Genomic DNA, 22,363 nt, shown 5'->3' on the forward strand with positions numbered 1-22,363 from the left:
CCGTTCTCACAATGAATGTCAATAGGCTTTGTCCAGAATGTAGAATAAGAAAATAAGTATCTGTATTAAATTCATCAGTCAAGTAGTGATTATAACGGAAAGAATAGACGAGGGTAATGCAGTGGGGTAATACACACGGACTTTCAAAAGGCCTTTGATAAGGTACTGCATAATAGACTCATGACTAAGGTCAGATCGTGTGGAGTCAAGGGACAAGTAGCAGATTGGATAGCAAACTGGCTACAAAACAGAAAACAGAGAGTAGGGGTTAACGGTAGTTACTCAGATTGGCAGAAGGTGAGAAGTGGTGTTCCACAAGGATCGACTGTTGTTCACCATTTACATAAATGATTTGGACTCAGGAATTGGAAGTACAATTTCAAAATTTGCGGATAACACCAAATTGGGGGGTATAATTAATACTGAGGAAGACTGTGACAAACTACAAGAAGACGTTAACAAACTTGCAGAATGGGTGTGTAAATGGCAAATGAATTTCAATGTAGATAAGTGTAAGGTGGTGCATTTTGGTAAGGGGAATAAGGATGCCACATACTCCTTGGAAAATAAGAGTCTAAATGGGGTACAGGTGCAAAGGGATCTAGGAGTACAGATTCACAAATCATTAAAAGTAGCAATGCAGGTTAACAAAGCCATAAAATGTGCAACAAAGCATTGGGGTTCATTTCTAGAGGAACAGAATTCAAAAGCAGAGAAGTTCTGTCAAATTTATATAGAATCTTGGTTAGACCATATTTAGAGTACTGTGCACAGTTCTGGCCTCCATATTACAAAAAGGATATAGAAACACTGGAGAAAGTGCAAAAAAGATTTACAAGGATGATACCAGAACTGAGAGGATACAACTATCAGGAAAGACTGAACAGGCTGGGCCTCTTTTCTCTAGAAAAGAGAAGACTGAGAGATGGCCTGATAGAGGTCTTTAAAATTATGAAGGAGTTTGATAGGGTAGACATAGAGAAGATGTTTCCACTTATGGGGGAGTTCAAAACTAGGGGCCATAAATATAAGTCATTAATAAATCCGATAAAGAATTCAGGAAAAACTTATTTACTCAGTTCCTACCAATTGGAATGGTTGAGGCGAATAGCATAGATGCATTTAAGGGGAAGCTAAATAAGTACACGAGGGAGAAATAAATAGAAGGATACGTTAATTGGGTGAGATGAAGTAAGGTGGGAGGAGGCTCGTGTGGAGCATAAACACCAGCATAGATCTGTTGGGCCACATGGCCTGTTTCTGTGTTGTAAATTTTATGTAAGTAGTTACGATATAAATCCTGCAGAACCTGAATGGTTTGTGTCTTTTGAGAACTGTTGAATATTTGACCGTGGTTTCCATGTCTTTATGTTTAGAAACAGGAGTAGGCCATTCAGTCCCATGAGCCTGTTCCACCATTCAATTAAATCATGGCTAATCTCTACCATAGCTCCATTTACCAGCCTTTGCTCCAAATCCCTTGATACCCTTGCCCAACAAAAATCTATCAATCTCAATCTTGAAAATTTCAATTGACCCAGAATCCACAGCCTTTTGTTGGAGAGAGTTCCAGATTTCCACTACATTTTTTGTGAAAAAATGCTTCCTGATTTCACTCCTAAATGCTCGAGCTCTAATTTTAAGATTATTGTTCTGGATACCTCCACCAGCGGAAATAGTTTTTCTGTATCTACCCCATTGAATCCCTTTATCATTTTAAACACTTCAATTAGATCACCCCTCAACTTTCTGAACTCAAGGGATTGCAAACCAAGTTTATGGAACATGGCGTCATAATTTAACTCTTTAAGCCCTGGTATCATTTGTTGAATTTCCACTGTACCCCTCCAAGGCCATTACATCTTTCCTGATGTTCAATGCCCAAAACCGAACAAAGTACTCCAGGTGGGGTTTAACCAAGGCTCTGTGCAACTGAAGCATAATTACCTCACTTTTGAATTCCAACCCCCTTGAGATAAAGGCCAATATTCAATTAGCCTTTCGATTACTTTTTGTACCTGTGCACTAACTTTTAGTGATCTTTGCACATGGATACCCAAATGCCTTTGCTCCTCCACAGTCCCTAGTCTCTCACCATTTAGAAAATATTTTGATTTGTCTTTCTTGGATCCAAAGTGGATGACCTCACACTTCCCCATATTGAACTCCATCTGCCACAGTTTGTCCCATTCACGTAGTGTGTCAATGTCCCTTTGTAACTTCCTGCTGTCATCTATACAACTTACTGTGCCTCCTAACTTAGTATCATCTGCAAACATTTTTACAATTCTCTATTCGCTCATCCAAGTAATTGATATATGTGGTCAAAAGCTGAGGCCACAGTACAGATCCCTGGGGAACAACACTTGTCACATCCTGCTAATCAGAGAACTTTCCCTTTACTCACTCTGTGTTTCCTACCTCCCAACCAATTCATGTTACATTTTATAGGTTTTGAAGTAAAATTTGGTCTGCTTTACTTAATATTATAAATAGTACATGGACACTAAATCTGAAGCTGCTCATTCTCCAAATGCAATTTATATTTGCACTAAACTCATCAATATGCAAATCTTTGTAGCATCTCAGGACAGTGTCATGACCTTTGTGAGCTGTTAGTACATTGTTTTTGTGTTACAGTAGGAGGCAGGTAACATCCTAGAGGCAAGGAGACAAGCGGAACCGCATGAAACTGAATGGACCAACATATGACATGAAGTTATAAACAGCACATTCGTGAAATGGACTCTGGTCAACGTGAAGCAAAACGGAATTTGCTGTTCACTACAGATTCTGAGAATTTGAGATTTTACTTCAGCGGGGAGGGAGGGGGCTGGTGTGGGGTGGAGGAGGGTGTGGGGTGATGTAGCCATTAGTTTTGTCTGCTGTCTATGATTCACACTGCCATTCAGTATCCCTTGCAATATCTACAATCTATGAGCAACTTCTATGTGTGTTTGAGCCTCAGTAAAACTAAATGATACCATCACATGCACAATAAAACAATGTATCAACCCAACCGCAGAGAGTATGTGTTTTGGCCACCTACTGATTTTAATTCCCTTCAATTTATATCACTATGTCAATCCATCTGGTCTGTTCTGTTTCTACTCATCCTCCCTCAAGGTGAGATGGTTAAATAGGGTCTAAAATTGTCAGAATTGTACAGTTCATAAGCCTGATAAGAATTTCATCCCATTCCTGCTGGCTGGATTCCAGTCTGGCTCCCACTGATGAACGACAGGGACTGCTATGCAATCAGCAACAGCAACAATTATCAGGTTTCTTTTATCAGCTCCCCACGATGCAGTGATCAGTTCTTTTCCCCAGAGTGATGTTTGCGTTGGAGAAAAAGATGATGGGATATCACAAGACTTCAGTTCACAAACATGTATATTGCAACGTAGGTGCGAGAGCGAAGGACAAAATATATCTGTACTAGTGAGTGCATGTTATGGTCATAGAGAATATGCTTATGACTATGACTGTGTGCATTAATGTGAAAATGTGCTCCTGTATTTGTATGTCAGTGTACATCTGTGTATGTTAATGTGTGCATGCGTGCTATGTCCTGGCCAATATTTATCCCTCGACCAACACCTAAAACAGATTATCTGGTCATTATCTCATTACTGTTCGTGGGACCTTGCTGTGTGCAAATTGGTTGCCGCGTTTCCAACATTACAACAGTGACATCACTTCAAATTACTCCATTGGCTATAAAGCGCTTTGGGACGTCCTGAGGTCATGAAAGCCGCGATATATATGCAAGTCTTTCTTTCTACAAAAATAAAGGGAATTGATAATGGGAAGGTAGAGTAATTGCAAATGATAGGAAAATGAGACTTCTTGATTATATACACAAAAGAAACAACAAGTAAACTAAGAGAATAACTTAATGGCAAGTACATTGTCAGCTCATGTCGTAATTACTGGCTCAGTTAAACCATTCAGCGGAGAACTGATTGAATTCCGCAGTCAGCAGGACTAGAGCAGTATGGGTTTGGGATTGGAAAAGAGGTGGAAAAGTGATCAGATCAAGACCTGAAATAAGAGCTTGATAACAGAGAGAACTCTGGGAGTGTGAGAGTGAAAAGAGAATGTGGCCTAGAAATTGGATCACGCCCGAACTGATCCTGGTGCAGAACGCCCAATGAGATCGATGGCAGGAATATGCAAAATTGGCTCGCTGGCCTCATTTGTTTAATATCAATGAGCTGCAGGCACCTGTCAGAGCCCTAGAAGCAGCTCACTGGTCCCGGGAAGAACGAAGATCGGCCGGCCCAGACGTCATGTAAGAATATTGGAAATAGGGAAAAATTGACATCTTTTCCTTAAAGCTACTAACCATCATGCTCTGCAGGCTGTGCTGCATATTTTTTTGAGTCTGTAGCTTACTTTGCTGAATTGCAAACTGTTACCTTTTGACTAGTGACTGACCTGTGTCACCCTCCTTGCTAGACATGGCAGCCAGGTGATAAAAGAGGAACAATGACCCTAAAAAGCAGAACAAATTCCAAACATAGTAATAAGACCAGGACCATGAATAGATCGCAAGACAAGCTAACTTGAAGCGGGTCTTGTGGTTAAATGAGTAATGTTAAAGCAAGCTGACCATCTGGAATTCTTTGAAAAACAACTTTGTTAATCTTTAAGTGTCTTATGAGTGTTGTTCCTTATTTGGTGATAGTTTCCTGCCCGGGGTCGGCGGGGCATAAAAACCCAATGTCTTTTGAGCCCAGGGCAGAGGAATCAGCAAAGACCACCAGCTGTCGAAAGAACACTTAGCTGTCCGAAGACGATACTGCAGTCAGACTATTGGAAGGCTACCTCACTGTCGGAAAACTTGAAATGACCACTTTGCCAACTTAATTAAGACCTCTGCCCAGAGATCAAACGGGTTAATATTGTTTGATCTTTGTTGTCCAAAAACTTGATATCTTTACTTGTTTGATTTGACTATTAATAAATGAGACATTGATAATCAATTGGTGTCACCTCCGAATCTGTTACAGCTGGCCAATATCATAAGCAGAGTCAGGAGGTGGGGGGACCGGGTGGGGTGGGGGGGGGGCATGGGGAGGAAAGCAGATGATGGGGAGGGCCCAGCCGCTGGCTGGCAGCAGCCCGTGAATTTAATGTGGAGTTGGGAGGAGTACTCCTGCTCCTCCCGGCTCCACAATAAGGTAAGTAAATAAATAAACACTTACCTTTCGGTCCTGAGAATACTGACTGGGCACGGCTGTGGTCAGTCACTAATGAATGTTGAAACAGGCGTTAGGCCCCCTATTTCTATATGCAAAGGGATTAACACCTGTTTCAGGCACAGGTTCCAGACGCCCACACAGGAGCCTTTACCAATATGGCGGACGACACACTTTTGGCGTGAAATGAGCACGTGCATGCCACTTGCCAAACTGGATGCTTAGTCGCCCGTTTTGCACTGGATGCTTAGTCGCCCGTTTTGCACCTGTAAAATGGACGTGGCACCAATAAATTTCTAGGCCTGTGTGCGAAAGTGTGTGTGAGAGACAGAATGTGAGAGAAAGAGTGTGTGTGTGTATGTGTTTGAGAGGCTATGTGAGAAAGATAAAGGTTACTATTTTTGATTTTTTTTTAAGCCTTTGTGTGCATTGAACAAATTTATTCCTCTGGACAGCCATGTTCACTGGGCCACTGACCAATTTACTTGTCTGTCAGCAGTCTTTTTTTTGCATGTTTTTACACATCAGGGTCTGTTCTAATTATGTCAAAGGCACAGCTATATCCACGTAGACATAGTGGGCTTTCAATCGGCTAAAAATGACATTAAGAGCTGGCTTTTAGCCAAAGTCCAAAGTTTTTGCAAATTGCTCACACCTCAAAAATGTGCGATGGAGGTTGAGAGGAAGAAGAAACACAGCAATGGCTTAGGTCACAGTTAGCATACTGTGTGCAGTTAGCCATGAGCAATCAATTATATAGAGCATAGGTTCAGCAGGATGAAGCCAAGGAAGGGAAACCATAGTGAAGAGGAGAGACTTGAGATACTGGGGCTATTTCTAGTGCGGCAGGGAAGGTTATAAGGAGATTTAAAGAAAACATTTTGAAATTATGATGGGTTTTCATAGGATGAATATAGGATTATTTCCTCTGATTGTGGAATTAGTGACAAGGGGTAATCAATTAAAAATTAAGAAAATGAGGAAAAATGTTAGGAGAAATTTCTTTATACAAGAGGTTATTGGAGCATGAAATGCTTTGCCATTGGAGTGGTTGAGGCAGAGACCATTGCATCTTTAAAGGAGAAAGTGGATAAATATTTTAAGTAGAGGAAGATATGGGAGTGAGCAGGGCAATGGGATTAATTGATTACCCCTTGTCAGTAATTCCACAATCAGAGGAAATAATCCTATATATTCATCCTATGAAAACCCATCATAATTTCAAAATGTTTTCTTTAAATCTCCTTATAACCTTCCCTGCTTTGGATTTGCTCCAGCAAATAGCCCACACAGACATGCAGGGTCAAATGTCCTCTTTCTGTGCTGTCAATTTTTATGATTCTCTTAGCGATTGTTTCAGCATCAAAGTGCATGATCTGAAAACTTAAGCAATCAGGCAGTCCAAGGAGAATTTCCTTGGACCTGCTGAAAGGAAACAGATTAATTTCCCAGGAAGTTTTCCGTTTCTTATTTATTTATCTAAGTTCACTGGAGAGGAGAATTCAGTGTTACAAAAAACTGGATAAAAACATTCATACATAATCCTTTTGGCTCCTTTAACAGTATTTTTAAATCCTCCCCTCCCCCCCCCCCAAGTTTTATTTATTATGATTTTACAATTCTAATTTTTAAGGCATACTAGACAGGAGACAAGAAAAAAAGTCCAGCTGAGCGAGCAGGCCCTGTCCCCATATGCAGGCCTCATAGAAACAACAATCTGCAGTCTGACAAAATTCACGAGATTTCTGGCTAGTTGGCAATTCTGTCAATTCACAAGTAACAATCAGTAAAATAAACTCAGGATAGGCTCTTACAGGTGTTCCCTGGCCTGAACTGTTTTGCCCTCTAGTCCCAAAAGCAGTCAGATATATTTTGGTCCAGCCCAGCCTACTTGGGTACTCCTTCTGTTGTGTGCTCTTGGTACAAATGGATTGGGATGATTGTGTCTTTTTTGAAATTAGATTCCATGTCTCACCTTGGTATTATCAATACTGGGTGTCTTGTAATGCCAGCTGTTGTCAGCTTTTGGGATTTCTTTATACATTTTACCACTTTCATTGCTCTGGTTTTGATGGCTAAAGCTTTATTTTGTATTTCATTAAATTAAAAAAGATTCAGAATAATTTTTTTTAAATTGGAACTTAAATCAAAATTATTAGAAACTGAAAACAAAGAGCCTGATTATAATATTCTGCTTGTATCGGTCTGGTCTGCAATGTGTGTGTATATTTGTGTGTATATATATATATATATATATTTGTGTGTAGGTATGTATATATGCATATATATATGTGTATGTGTATATGTGTGTGCATGAATGTATATAATGTGTGTGTACGTGTGTATGTATGTATGTGTGTGTATATGTGTATAGGTGTATATGTATGTGTATATACATGTGTTTGTATATATGTATGTATGTGTGTATGTATGTATGTATATACATGTGTATGTATGTATGTATGTGTGTATATATGTATATATGTGTATATATGCATGTGTGTATATACATGTATATGTATATATATATGTGTATATACGTGTATATGTATATATGTGTGTGTGTGTATACATGTGTTTGTATATATATATATATATGTGTATGTACATGTGTATATACACGTGCATGTATGTATGTATGTATATACGTGTATATGTATATATATATGTGTATATACGTGTATATGTTTATATGTATGTGTGTGTCTTAATCACCTGCTCGGGAGGATCAGTGGCGGCTTCGAATTTCAGGAGTGCGATGACTCTGCTCATTCCTTGTGCTGTGAAACCGTTACATCGCACATTGGAGGGAGGTAAACAGCTCAGAGAGCCGAGTGCAGCCTCGGACACCAACAGCTTCATGGAGAGAGTGTGTGTGTGTGAGAGAGAGAGAGACAAAACCCAGAGAGCAGGCAGCAGAACTAGAGGGAGGGAGGAGGAGGAGGGCTACGAGGAAGATTAGGGATTCGTTTCAGCTCATCTAGAATTTGCTCCGCTGCTCAACGAGTCCATGATTGATGTATTTCAGTCTCCACCCCAGGGAGACGGGTAATCTGAGCAGTCTCAAGGCAAGGACAGACTCTTTAGGTCGTGTTTGGATGTGTGCAACAGTCCCGTGGAGTACTTAAACTTTTCTGATTTAATTCATGCTGATCTGAACCACTTAAGTTGCAGAATTGTCTTATTATTATTTTATTTAATTACCAAGGGAGGGAGTCAGTTGAACTTTACAACTAGTTATTTCTCTCCATAAACACAACAACAAATGCCTTCTTGGGTGAGTGGGTGTTTATGTTTTTCTCTGGGAGGGAGGGAGAGTGGCCGAGAAGAGTTGGGCCCGAAGTGAGAGTGAAAGCGGCTGCAGCTAAAAATAGACCGGCCCCCGAGAGCTTGGCTCGGATCAGGTGAGATTCCGCAACGACAGGTGCTGAACTACAGCCGGAGATCTGAGCACAGACAGCTCCATCTACCCTTGTATTTCTGGGCAGCACAGACGGACACAGCTCTGTCTCTCTCGCTTTTCTTCCCCCTCCCCCTGTCATTCTCTCAGGCCACAGGGCAAAATCTCAGCACAAAAAAAAATCTCCACCTTCCCTTACATACAAACACACACAGACAACCCTCTGTCCCTCCTACCTTCCTTCCTGTCACCTAATCACTGCCTCCTGATTCCTGGACTTTTCTACTTTTTTCAGACTTGTTAAGAGTTCAGCCCTTGGTTAGATTTCTCAATAAACAGATCTCAGGGAGATAACCCCATCTCTATAAATATCTGTGCTGACACATAGAAAGGTATTTTCTTTTCAGGAGAAGAGCTCAATGTCTGTCTGTCTGTCTGCCTGTCTCTCTCCCACTAACTCAATAGCTCCATTTCTCTCTCCTCCTTCAGATAGCTCACACTCCGAAATTTCTACCAGCCAGACAGCTCCATCTCCATCTGTATCTGGATAACACAGTCACAAAGGAGGGAGTTTTAACCCCCTCACAACGGGTGGGAGGATCGGGGTTAAATTGGTAAATTTTTGAAACCTGACCCCAGCTCACCACGAACGCGCCTATGGTTTAACCGCGGTGGGATTGGGGATACCCGAGTAACCCGCTCTGGAGAGGCGGGTCTGTAATTATAATATTTAAATGAGGCTCCGTTCCTCAGATTTTGGGAGCCATTTGAATTTAATGGCGGCGGGCCGGGTTTCCCAGGGCTCGGGAAACCTGGCAGCTAAAGGGAGGCAAGAACCAGCAGGTAAATGCTTTTCCAGCACTTCTTGTGGGCCATGAGGAGCAGGACTGCTTTCCCCAGCCCCTCAAGCAAATCTTCTGCCATGATCTCTCTTCCCCCACGATTGGCTTCCTCCCCCCCCCCACGATCGGCCTTCCCCCCCTCCCCCCCTCCCCCGCTGTGAACTCTCCATCCTTCCTCGCTGCCGGGAGTCCCCTCCCCACCAATCCCCAATCTTCTCCGATTGCTGGTGACCATTCCCAGCGGTCCACGGCTGTGGTCTTCTACTAGTGGCTTTCCAGCCCGGCAGCCGGCCAGCTCTTCAATCTCCTGGTTACCAGTCGGGAAATGGAGTAAAAGAGTGCTAATGCGGTCCTGCCAGTACATTCGGCAGGACCTCCGCCTTCCCTGGAGTTCCAGATATCCGCGCCGTAGCCACGCACCCCCGCTCCCTCCCCGCCTCCCTGTAAATATCGTGGCCAAACTCTCTAGCTCTCATCATAGATATCTCATTCCACCTGTGATTATCACACAACAACAGTTCGCATTTATATAGTGCTTTTAATGTAGTAAAATATCCCAAAGCACTTCACAAGAGCGTAATCAGACAAAATCTGACATCGAACCAAAGAAGGAGACATTAGGTCAGGTGACCAAAAGCTTGGTCAAAGAGGTAGGTTTTAAGGAGGGTCTTAAAGGAGGAGAGAGAAGTGGAGAGTCAGTGAGCTTTAGGAAGGGAATTCCAGAGCTCAAGGCCTATGCAGTTAAAGGTGCAGTAGCCAGTGGTGGGGCAAAGGGAATGGGGGAATTGAAAAGAGGCACAAATAGAAGCATATACACTCACTCTGATTCTCTTGATTTCTGTCTCAGTCTCTCTGGGTAGGCATGTCTATCTCTCTCACATGCTCTCAACTCTACCTTCCCCCACCCACTCAATCTGTGTCACAAACGTTCCTTCTCTTTCTTTCTGAGCTGCTCAGAGACAGTTCCAACTTCCTCTCCAGCAAAGTTCTCTTTTTAATTTTGGTAAAACTGTTTAACCATTTGAATTTCTTCACTGATGAGGCACAATAGAATAATTGGCACAGTAAGAGCACAATAAGACATTAATTACGGATAAAAGTGGAAGCCAAATATATATATATATATATATATAAAGCCTGCCTTTATAAACAAGTAAACATGAAATATAACTGTGTAGACAGCCTTGTAAAGATTTAATGTTCGCTGCAGTATTGCAACTATTTTATATCTGTTAATCACTCAAAGTGCTCAGGACAGTCGGTATCAGTACGTACTGAGCAGCGACGCCCAAAGCATTAAACTTTCAAATGGCACCAAACCATTTTCTAATTAGTTTTTCAACAATGAACTTCACCCTCCTCAAATACAGATCTAACAGTTCTTCCTGCAACATTCAGGTTGCCTGGTTTCACTGTGTGCTGCTCATGATCCCTGCTAGCATTAGACTTAGCCAAGCAAATTCACGTCATATGGGCACCCATGATTTTAGTTATGGAAGACAGTTTGACTCCGAGATTGGGTCCCCTGGAGAAAGCAGTTTCGCATGGCTTAGGTTTTGACACCATATAACTCCAGTGGGGTGTGAAACCTGGCTTAAAAAGTTCTCAGGGGTCTGTTGGATCTTCTGAATACTTTTAAAAATGTACCAAGAACTGATTTGAATGTTCTGAGAGTGGGAATACTCCCGTCCATGTTCTCAAAATATTGACATTTTAGCAGCAGGGAGGAGTGCTCCGTACATGACAGTAATCATGGTCACGTAGAGCTCGATCCCAAATGAAAGAATTCCAATTGGAGCCAGGCAGTATAAATGAGATACTGCCTTGCCGGAACGGACCAGCTTCTGGCTACTTCAGATCAGTAATGTTAGTACAAATGCACCCTTAAATGACAGCATCTCTATTCCCCATAGCACTGGAAGATAAATATATTTGACAACCCCCACCCCCACTCTCTCACTTGGTGTATTGTGACAAGTCCCCTCCCCAGTGGGCTCACACTTTTCCATCCAAGATAAGGCTGCTGTTTCTGCTACTCCCCAGAGGATCCATTACCTATTTTGTTTTCTGTATATAACAGAGAGCTGTGTTGAATATTCTGTGGATTCAGATGAAGAAGGTAAGAAAAATTAAGCATTTAGAAAAAAAAAATCTGTTCAGCCCATCCATCCTCACTCTTCTGGCATCATGCTGCATTTTGAATGACCCGAATGTTTATGTCTCTACCACCCTGCCTGGTAGATTAATCCTAACATTTATCATTGTTGGAGTAAAAGAAGTTCTTCTTAAAATCTCTTTTACACTAATTTAAATGTATGTTCTCTGGTCTACTCTTCTAACTTACTTTAAAGTAATATTCTGGGTTCATCTTATCTATTGTATTTAATATTTTATATTTCTCTCCCTCCCCCACTCCTTAACCACCTTCTTTCCAGGCAGTAGTGTCTCTCCAAACATCCCTCATATCTCATCCTCTTTACATTTAGTATCAGCCTTGTTGCTCTTCTCTGTCTGTCCAGTGAATGCTTATATTTTCTGTTGCATTGGTGATCAGAATTGGACATTGCACTCAAAGTGGGATATGGCAGAGCATCATAAAGCTCTGGAGACTTGTACTTCACTGTTCTGGCTAGCTATCCCAGCAATCCATTAGGTTGCTGTAATTGCTTCACCATATTGTCTAAACTTTGTAAGTGATGAGTCGACTATCACTCCCAGCTCCCTTTCTCTCTCTACCAATACAATTCTATTTGTTTTATACTTACAGTATACTTGATGACCAATGAGCAAACCTTTAAATGTTACATTTAATTTACCACTTGTCCGTCCAATTGAACAGCCAATCTAAATTCTTGTGTAAATATTTTGCTCTATTCTCTGTCTTTACCACTCTACCTTGATTTTAAAATTCTCATCCTTGTATTCAAATCCTTCCATGGCCTTGCCCCTCCCTAACTCTGTAAGTTCCTCCAGCCCTACAACCCTCTGAGAATGCTGTGTTCCTCCAATTCTGGTCTCTTGTGCATCCCCCACTCCCTTCGCCCCACCATTGACAACCATGCCTTCAGCCGTCTAGGCCCTAAGCTCTGGAATTCTCTCCCTAAACTCTCCGTCTCTCTACCTCTCCACTCGCCTTTAAGATCCTCCTTAAAACCTACCTGTCAAAATATCTCCTTATGTGCTTCGGTATAAATGCTCCTGTAACATTTTACTAAGTTAAAGACACTATATAAATGCAATTTGTTGTTTTCAGCAAATTTGATAAGTTTACACTTGGCTTCATTATCCAGGTCATTAATGTAGATTAGAAACAACATATACTAAATCAAGGATAGATCTCTAAAATATATTCAATTTTATTACACATCATATTGGCAAGATGTAGCAGCAGTATATAAAAATGCACTGCTGCTGTGGTGGAGAGAGGATTCTGGCAGACCAACTGATCAGTGAGTGTAAAAACAATGCACAGGGTGTGATGATTAGCACAGAGCTGAGCATAATAGCATTGATAAGCTTGTGATAAGATAATACATATTTAACTTTTCTTCCACGTAGATCTGCTAGCACTGATAGCCTGTTTTTGGTGTTTGTTGAGAGAGGAATGCTAGTCAAGATACTGAGAGGACTGCCTGTTCTTCTTTAAATAATGCCGTTTGATCTTATACATTCAACTGAGCAGGCAGATGTTTCATCTGAATGATGACGTTTGAGGAATTTGCAGCTGTAAGTTCGTGTACTACCTCCCTGTGGTGCAGCACATCAGCACTTCAATTCACTGCATTACCAGGTTGCCCAGCATTATATATTAATATAAAGGGAGAAAATCATGGCTTTTGTGCTCAATAAGGTACTGGTCCTTATTGCTGTTGAATTAGTATTTCTACCACATTTGTAACCGGTATCACCAAGCCACCCAGGTCAAGTACAGAATAGGCTGGAAGAAGAGTAAAGTTCCTTGTGCACTCCCCCTTAATTCTAACTTCAGAAAAGCAACTATTATTGGATTGGTGTGACACTTCCATTTAGTTTGTACCCATGCAGAATGAAGACTGCCAATTAATGCCAAATTTGGAATAGGTTTGTGTGGTGGCTCACATCCGATAGGAAATGGATTAAAACTGCATAAATTAATTTTTTTACTTGGGGTCTTTATACCTGACAGAAAAAGGAAGCTTTTGTCCCATTAGTTAGGGCAGACATTGAACTCTAGTCCAACGAATTAAAGGGCAGTATACTAATTCAGTATGTCACCCTGTGTATTCGGAGTTATACATTCCTGATATATACAAAATGGTAGTTATGAGTAATTTACTGAGAATAAAACTTGTAATACCACAATACCTGTAATACAATGCCATATACTTCCAAGTGAATGTTGCAATCACTTTCATTACCCTTTAGTCAATGTCATGCCACCTCTACCACCTAATTGTGCTATGCGTAGGAAAAACAGAAAAAAAAACTTTAAGAAAAATAATATGAGTTGCACATAATATTACCAGGTAGCCAACTGTGAGTTCAGTGCTGTAACTCAATCTCTGTACTCTGCTCTTGTTCACCAGCCACTTGAACTTCACTTGTTTTTTATATATCATAGCCCCTCAGTTCTATATCAATTTTGTAGCTCAATGCCAATTAACACCCTATATTTATTTTCCAATATATAGATTGAATTATTAAGCCTTGCATATATAATCTTTCTCTCTTCCAATGTGCAACGTATGTACAAGCAGGAGATCATGCCCCCAACATTTTTATTTGATAAATACAGAACAGGAAGTAGATTGAGGCGAGGGCCCAACCTGACTCCAGAACAAAGAGGAGTGAGACTCCCTCCCCCGGGGGGTTCTCGCTGTGCTTCACTCTGGAGACAGGTTGGACCCAGACTCATACTGTAATTTTAGTATCCATAGGAAATAAAACTTTGCACCAATGCTAGTTGTATAAATGCAGCCTAAAGAGGATCTCATTAAAAAGTTTTCAGGCTGTATAGATCTTGTAACATTACCAGCAACTCTTCAAATGTTGAGTCTTTCAGAGTTCTAATATTAATACACTATTAGAAAGTTCAGTGCTTTTGTCTTCTACTTATCAAATTCTGATAATGACAGTATAACTTGTCCCAAGATTTGCTTTGATATATTGCTGTGTGACCAACTGCTCAGAAAGCCCTAAATTGAAATTGCAGACGGGAGCCTTCTCTATATTTCAGATTACTCAAACAGTCTGCATATTTGCGCCTTGAAGATATATGAAAAGCATTTACAAAAAATTCTCCTCACATCTTTGAGGATACATTTCTTGTAGAATAATATAGTACTGAAGGCATCCCATAAAATTACATTATCAGCTTCACCCTCTCCCCTCTACTTCAATACTAAGTCACTCCTCAATTTTCTGTACAGTTGTAGATGCGAGACCAGTTGGCACTGACCAACTCAAGTTATTTATACAGGACAGATATTCACATGAGACAACCAGATACAAATCTGGCTAGGCCTCAAAGGGGAGGAGGGATTATGACAGCCAAAAGGTTAATTTACAGCTGGGCCTGACAATGAGATCTTCATGCATTACAAAGACAGAAACAAAGAGATAAAATAAATAAGCCTTTCACAACATAAATTAAAATGAAAAGATTATTGCACAACTTGCCAAAAGAAAATAAAACTCTCAGGAGAGACATGTATGACTAAAAGGGAATGACTACAAACGATGGCTGTTTACAATAATACCTCGTAAATTGAGATTTGCACTGTTCTTAGCAGACCTAGAAAGAAAATCCTGAAATTCTGCATATGTTAAAGCCATTTCTGAAAGGATATTTCTTTGGCATCAGACACAAAATAACATTTCACAGATATGAAATCTAGTGGGATTGAGACCTCAGGAGTTTTTTTTAATGTTGATTCGAGAATCCCATTGTAGGTGCTGTTATACTGCCACCTTTGTGTTGATGTGAAGAGGTTTGGGGTCACATCAGTGTGAAAGTGGCAGTGTAACTCAGAGTCAGGGTGATGATCTGAGCACCAAGCAAGCAATGTCACCACACCTGTTAGAAAGTCGCACACCGCTTGGAGTTAACACTGGTGTGATATATATCTAGCCCAATGCAAAACCGCATTTGTAAATGCCCAAGTATTCCAATGGATCTCCCATAAACTCACTTCTTATTGTTTTTAATCTTAATGGAGGGCTGATACTTCTATCTGCTCTCTCCAGTATTAAGAGTAGCAGCTGGGGAGCACGTGCACCACCCCATTGTCACTGAGCTCAGCGTGTGGTGCAGCTGGCAGTACAACTTGGGTTTGCCAGGCCAATGGCACACTGTACAGATGCCAGTCTCCGACCAGTAGTATGCAAGTGGGAGGAGGAGCCTTCACCTCAAAAAACATTTGACCCGTTTAGTCTTTAATTTATCGCAAAAGTCAAATGTGATTGCAGTGCAGAATTGTAAAATACACAGCCAATCATGTGTGTTTTGTAGAAAAAGAAAACCCCTTATATGGAGTGGATTAAACCTAGACTACAGATTGGATTAGACTTTGCATCTTGCAGGTGGGCAAGAGTCAGTCAATCTGCACCTTTGCCTCTTCACAGTTGGTATAATTATTCTAACAAAAAGTGCACAGCTTAGTCCAACTACTTAGCAATGAATTAAAAGCTGTGCATTTATAGTGAGCTCAAGGAACTGGGTACCTTACAATGTCCAATGTTAGGTAAGGATTGTGCCATATGTTTTTCTAATACTCAGAACATTCTAACACACATATGTAAACATACACTTACCAATGCTTTGAGTGAAATGTGGCACATAATCTTGCAAATTCCGCTATAAAAGCTCACTTTTGAGTTAATTGCTGTCATTAGATATGGTTATGTACATTTGAATGAAACGGATATTCAATCCAGTCCTTGACTGCCTTATTACAATAACAGTTATGACCGGTATTAAGAGATGTGGGTGCAAAGGGAGAGCAGGGCTCTATCTTGGGTTTTAATATGATCAACCACCAATCAGCACCGTTGGTTAGGCATCCACGTAACCTCATGTGGATCCAACTGATAAATACACATTGGGTAAACAAATTGACAACCATCCTCCCAGCCCTCAGTTTCCCCAATACCAGGCGCCTCTACAGTATCGAACAGTAGACTTGACTGGCACTGGTTCTCAGCATTCCCGCCCCTGCTACGCACCAGAACTCTGAACTTAAAATGAGACAATTAGAATTCAAAATGTAATTCGTATTCTACATCGCACTAGTGGGTCCCGCCGAATGATATCAGTGTTCATTTTAAACAAGGTTATAACTAGCAACAATATGCCCCGCTTGTCCAATGAGCGCACTGTGTACTCACTCTCTGGCAACCTGTCGCTCAGCCCCAGAAACTCGAGCAGAAAGTTCGACACTGGTACAAAAATCTCATTAAAATGCATGTTTACGCGTCTCTCCTACAGCACAACAGCTAATGTATTAACATTAATTCCACTTTCAACTATTTAATACTGAACTTGTAAAGTGATAGCACTCAGATTTCAAACAGGCTGCTAAAGTGTCAGGAAGTACATTTGCTGACATAGGCAGTATTGATACCCTCAATATTATCCCCAGCACACACACATATGTATCTTCGAGACACAAATCAGTACGGTCAGAAAAGCAGAAAATCAAATCCATTTCAAGTCCAGAATGCAGTCAAATCCCCGAATAAAACCCAACAGCACCGACATTTGAAATAGTTCCAAAGCCAACCCAAAGGGCTGCACCACAGTTCATAAAAATAATATAAAGCCGGAGCAAATTAAGCCAACAGAAGTGGTTGAAAGTTTGGAGGGATTAGTAACGCCATTCGCTATTTTAACCTGAACTATATGCCACGGTTGCAGTACACGTCTCCTCTGCTTTCATTCTCTTGGTAAACCTTTCAGCCCCACTCGGTTGTCCTTAGTCAACAGATTTGGCCCCCAGGAGCTCTCTGATTCTCAGAATATATCCACACCGCTTCAAATTCACAACACAATACAGCTTGCTAGCTAGAATCGCCTTGTTGCAGATTAATTTAACTTTCTCCTCGTAAAGGGTAATGTCATGAAAGTTCTCGGTAAGACTAGCTGTCTGTATGTCAGTTTTTTATTAATTATTATTTTAGGTTAACCTCATTGTACCTTTTTGGGTCGAACGAAAGTGACTTCCAATAAATTTCAACAGAAATCCAACAGCTTGAAGTTTAACGAAGTGCCCAGTCTCTCCTTGAGTCGTGTAAGGAGCGGTTACATTGGAGAATCCCACATCCCCCGGACCAGCTGTTAGTGACGTTCGAGCCTTCGGACTGAAACCTGATCAGTTTATTGCAGGTAAGATCATTACATTACATTTCACACCAGGCTGAGAGACATGTCGAAAAGATTTTTTTTTGGAGGGGGGAGGAGAAACACAGCTCCAAGACTGAGATCCAGTCTAGCCTCGCTGATCTGCACAGCCACAAAAAGAAAACACATTTGCCTCAAGAGTTTACAACATTAAAAAAAAAGCCCCCAGCTGGCAGCAGCTCGGCGGATTGTGCAGGACACAAATCTCAAGAGCCTTTTCCAGTAATTTCTTTCCAGCTGCCGTTCTAAGGAGCGGAGGGAGTATGAAGATGAGACCACGCCTGTCCTTTGGAAAGTAGATGTTGTGCAACGAGAAGTGTTCGGGAGCTGATGCCTTTTATTGTAAACAGTATAAGAAACATTACATTGAACTCCCCATACACTCATTGATAGTACACCGATTGTGGATGCATTGGGCTTTTTCTCTCGTTTATGGATGAATGGTCAATGAACACATTTATTTATCTGTGATTAACGTTGCATGAGATTTTTATATAGCTAATTGCAAGCCTACCAGCCTACAGTCCTAGCTTTATATCGATCACTTGAATAAGCATTGATTCCCAGTCTTTAATAATCCGCCTAATGCCATTTTGTACTTTACATTGTAATGCCACGCTGAACTTTTACCATTCAAATCTTCGGTACCTACTGCTGGGTTTAGAAGTTATTACATTTGCACAGAGCCTTGGTCAGCTTTTCACTAGGTATCCTTTACATGTCAGCAATTAGATGTTGCTTTTTCTGCCACAAGTCCCCAAAATAATGTTTCCTGTTATCCTCCACTATCGTTCAGGGTGCCGGGCAGATCCGATGACTCCTTATATAACTTCCGATTTAATGCAGCAACGAGGTGACTACAAACTATTTATGTCAGGGAACAAGCGGTGTGTTTATCTTGGCTTTTAGCACCAGGGGTCGTTTTGGACGCTAGGCTAAAACAATACTACCGAATCTTCAGAAACTTATATCAATATTGCGTGGATATTTTACCTTAAATCCGGATTAGTTTAGATTAACATTTCTATTAACTTGCAGATTAAATCCTTCAATTTTTAGCCCTCTGCACAACAGTCTTATTAATCTATTCGTGTTGACTTGTTAACCAATCGTGTTCAAATAAATCGCTCCAAGGCACATTTTTACCAAGTCATTAGGTTCGTGAAATGTGGAATTGTTAAAAAGTGGCTGAGTGCTGTTAGTATCTGGGCCATTCAAAATTGGACAACAGGGGATATACTTGGATTCGGAATTCTATAGATTAGGAGTCTTTAGATTCTGCGTTGGTGCATTGGAATTCTATTCACTGAGAGTACACGAGGGTGTGATTGGCACATTGGAAATCTATACACAAGTGGTATATAGGATTTCATACATTTTATGTCCTATTCCTTAGCCAAAATTCAATCATTACTGTGAACAATTTCATGTTCTATTGCCTGCTGATCATTCTGTCACACATGATTGAAGATGCCTCCATGAGACAGGACGCCCATTATGGAGAGTCAGTGCTTCAGAAATTGTTGGCACAATGGACTGAGGGCGGTATCTAGTCCAGATTTTGTATGGGCCTGCTGCCAGCTTTTTTGAAGTTTTGCAAACTATCACCTTTACAATGGAGTGCTATATCAAGACTTCCAGATACATCACTTTCTTTCCAGAGCAACAGTGATGTTCAAAGTCATATGTGAACTGATGATACTGGAAGGTTTCTTTACTTTTACTCTGTCTCAGGGGGTTCATCTCTGTTTTGCTTGCAATGAATCAGCTGAGCAATAGACACATTAAAGTAGCATGGGGTTGGATATTGCCTGGAATTTGTCAATTTAAATGGAATAATGGAAGTTTTTACATTACATTGGGATGGATGGACTTGGAGGGAGTTGGCTCAAGATCTTGAATATCCTGATGCAGTAACTGGTGACATCTGGTGATTACAGGTTTTTGTGGGGCCTCCAACAACCACTACCATCTTCCTTTGTGCTAGGTATAACTCCAGCCACTGGAGAGATTTCCCCATGATTCCCATTGACTTCAATTTTACTAGGGCTCTTTGGTGCCACACTCGGTCAAATGCTGCCTTGATGTCAAGGGCAGTCACTCTCACGTCACCTCTGGAAGTCAACTCTTTTGTCCATGTTTGGCCAAGGGTGTAATGAGGTCTGGAGCCGAGTGGTCTTGGTGGAACCCAAACTGAGCATCGGTGAGCAGATTATTGGTGAGTGAGTGCCACTGATAGCACTGTCAATGACACCTTCCATCACTTTGCTGATGATTGAGAGTAGACTGATGGGGCGGTAATTGGTCGGATTGGATTTGTCCTGCTTTTTGTGGACAGGACATACCTGGGCAATTTTCCATGTTGTCAGGTAGATGCCATTGTTGTAGCTGTACTGGAATATTTTGGCTAGAGGCGCAGCTAGTCCTGGAGCACTACAGCTGAGATGTTGTTGGGGCCCATAGCCTTTGCTGTATCCAGTACACTCAGCCATTTCTTGATATCACATGGAGTGAATCGAATTGGCTGAAGACTGGCTTCTGTGATGGTGGGAATATTGGGAGGTGGCCGAGATGGATCATCCACTTGGCACTTCTGGCTGAAGATGGTTGCAAACGCTTCAGAGATGTCTTTTGCACTCACTGAAACAGTGGGCCCCGACAACATCCCGGCTGTAGTACTGAAAGACTTCTGCTGGACTCTGCCAATATTGAGGATGGGGACATTCACAGAGCCTCCTCCTCCTGTTAGTTGTTTAATTGTCCACCACCATTCACGACTGGATGTGGCAGGACTGCAGAGCTTTGATCTGATCCGTTGGCTGTGGGATCGCCCAGCTCTGTCAATAGCATGCTGCTTCCGCTGTTTAGCATGCATGTAGTCCTGTGGTGTAGCTTCACCAGGTTGGCACTTCAGTTTTAGGTGCGCCTGGTGCTGCTCCTGGCATGCTCTTCTACACTCCTCCTTAAACCAGGGTTGATCGCCTGGCTTGTTGGTAATGGTAGAGTGAGGAATATGCTGGGCTATGAGGTTACAGATTGTGCTGGAATATAGTTCTGCTGCTGCTGGCCCACAGCACCTCGTGGATGCCCAGTTTTGAGCTGCTAGATCTGTTCCGAACCTGTCCCATTTAGCACGGTGGTAGTGCCACTCAATACGTTGGATGGTGTCCTTAGTGTGAAGACGGGACTTCGTCTCCACGAGGACTGTGCGGTGGTCACTCCTACCAATACTGTCATGGACAGATGCATCTGCAACAGGTAGATTGGTGAGGATGAAGTCAAGTAGATTTTTCCCTTGTGTTGGTTCGCTAACCACCTGCCACAGGCTCTGTCTGGCAGCTATGTCCTTCAGGACTCAGCTAGCTCAGTCAGTAGTGGTGCTACCAAGCCACTTTTGGTGATGGACATCGAAGTCCCCCACCCAGAGTACATTCGGTGCCCTTGCTACCTCCAAGTGGTGCTCAACATGGAGGAGGACTGATTCATCAGCTGAGGGAGGGCAGCAGGAGGTTTCCTTGCCCATGGTTGACCTGATGCCATGAGTTTTCATGGGGTCCAGAGTCAATGTTGAGGACTCCCAGGGCCACTCCCTCCTGACTGTATACCACAGGAGGTTCTGTCCTGCTGCTGGGACAGGACATACCCAGGGATGGTGGTGAGTCTGGGATGTTCCCAATTCTTGCACAAGTCCCCAGATGTTAGTGAGGAGGACTTTGCAAGGTCGACTGGGCTTGGTTTGCCATTATCATGTTCGGTGCCTAATGGTCCATCCAGTTTTATTCTTATTGAGACTTTCTGTAGCGAGATTGTACAATTGAATGGCTTGCTAGGCTATTTCAGAGGGTGATTAGGAATCAACCACATTGCGGTGTGTCTGGAATCACATATAGGCCAGACCGGCTGGTTTCCTTCCCTAAAGGGAACCTTAGTGAACCAGATGGATTTGTTACGACAATCCGTTAGTTTCATGGCCACCATTATTAATACACCTATTTTTTTTAAATTCCAGATTTTATTTAATTCATTGAATTTAAATTCCCCAGTTACCGTGGTAGGATTTGAATTCATGACTCTGGACTATTATTCCAGGCCTCTGGATTACTAGTCCAGTAACATAACCACTATGCTACCGTACCAGTAGCTACATCTAAAGCAGCAAATGGTCTACCAAACCTGGTACCCTTCCTTGGAAAAAGAAACATGCTTGATACAGGCTGGGGCCCTGATGCCATATACTGCACTAATATGAGAGTTGGAAGAATGCTTTCTTTATTGTACAGGTACCAAGACATTGTCAAGGTTTTCTCTTGCCATTGTTGGTAGTGAAAGGATGAATTAGCAGCAAATAAATTAAACTCCTGGATGTATTTTGTTCTGATTCAAAGCTTCAGTCTGTGTTCTAATATTCCCAAGAGAAGAATGGATGTGAATATGAGAGATTCAATTCCATATCTGAGACAAAGCTCTTCAATCTATGGTCTGCTACCTCATTGAGTTTGAATGCCTTGAGAAACTGGTCCTCCATGACATGAGATGCAGT

General features: G+C 41.7%; 1 protein-coding gene across 1 annotated transcript in view; it reads right to left on the reverse strand.

Moving 5' to 3' along the window:
• The window catches only part of LOC137299997 (sodium channel protein type 4 subunit alpha-like), a 151,547-nt gene extending 133,786 nt beyond the window's left edge, over positions 1–17,761 (reverse strand). Inside the window, exon 1 of the mRNA XM_067969061.1 lies at positions 17,620–17,761. The gene's annotated coding sequence lies outside the window, so the exon portion shown is untranslated. The remainder of the gene's footprint in view (positions 1–17,619) is intronic.
• Positions 17,762–22,363: the final 4,602 nt, after the last annotated feature.

This window comes from Heptranchias perlo, chromosome 30, assembly GCF_035084215.1.
Source record: "Heptranchias perlo isolate sHepPer1 chromosome 30, sHepPer1.hap1, whole genome shotgun sequence".
NCBI classification, from domain to species: Eukaryota; Metazoa; Chordata; class Chondrichthyes; order Hexanchiformes; family Hexanchidae; genus Heptranchias; species Heptranchias perlo.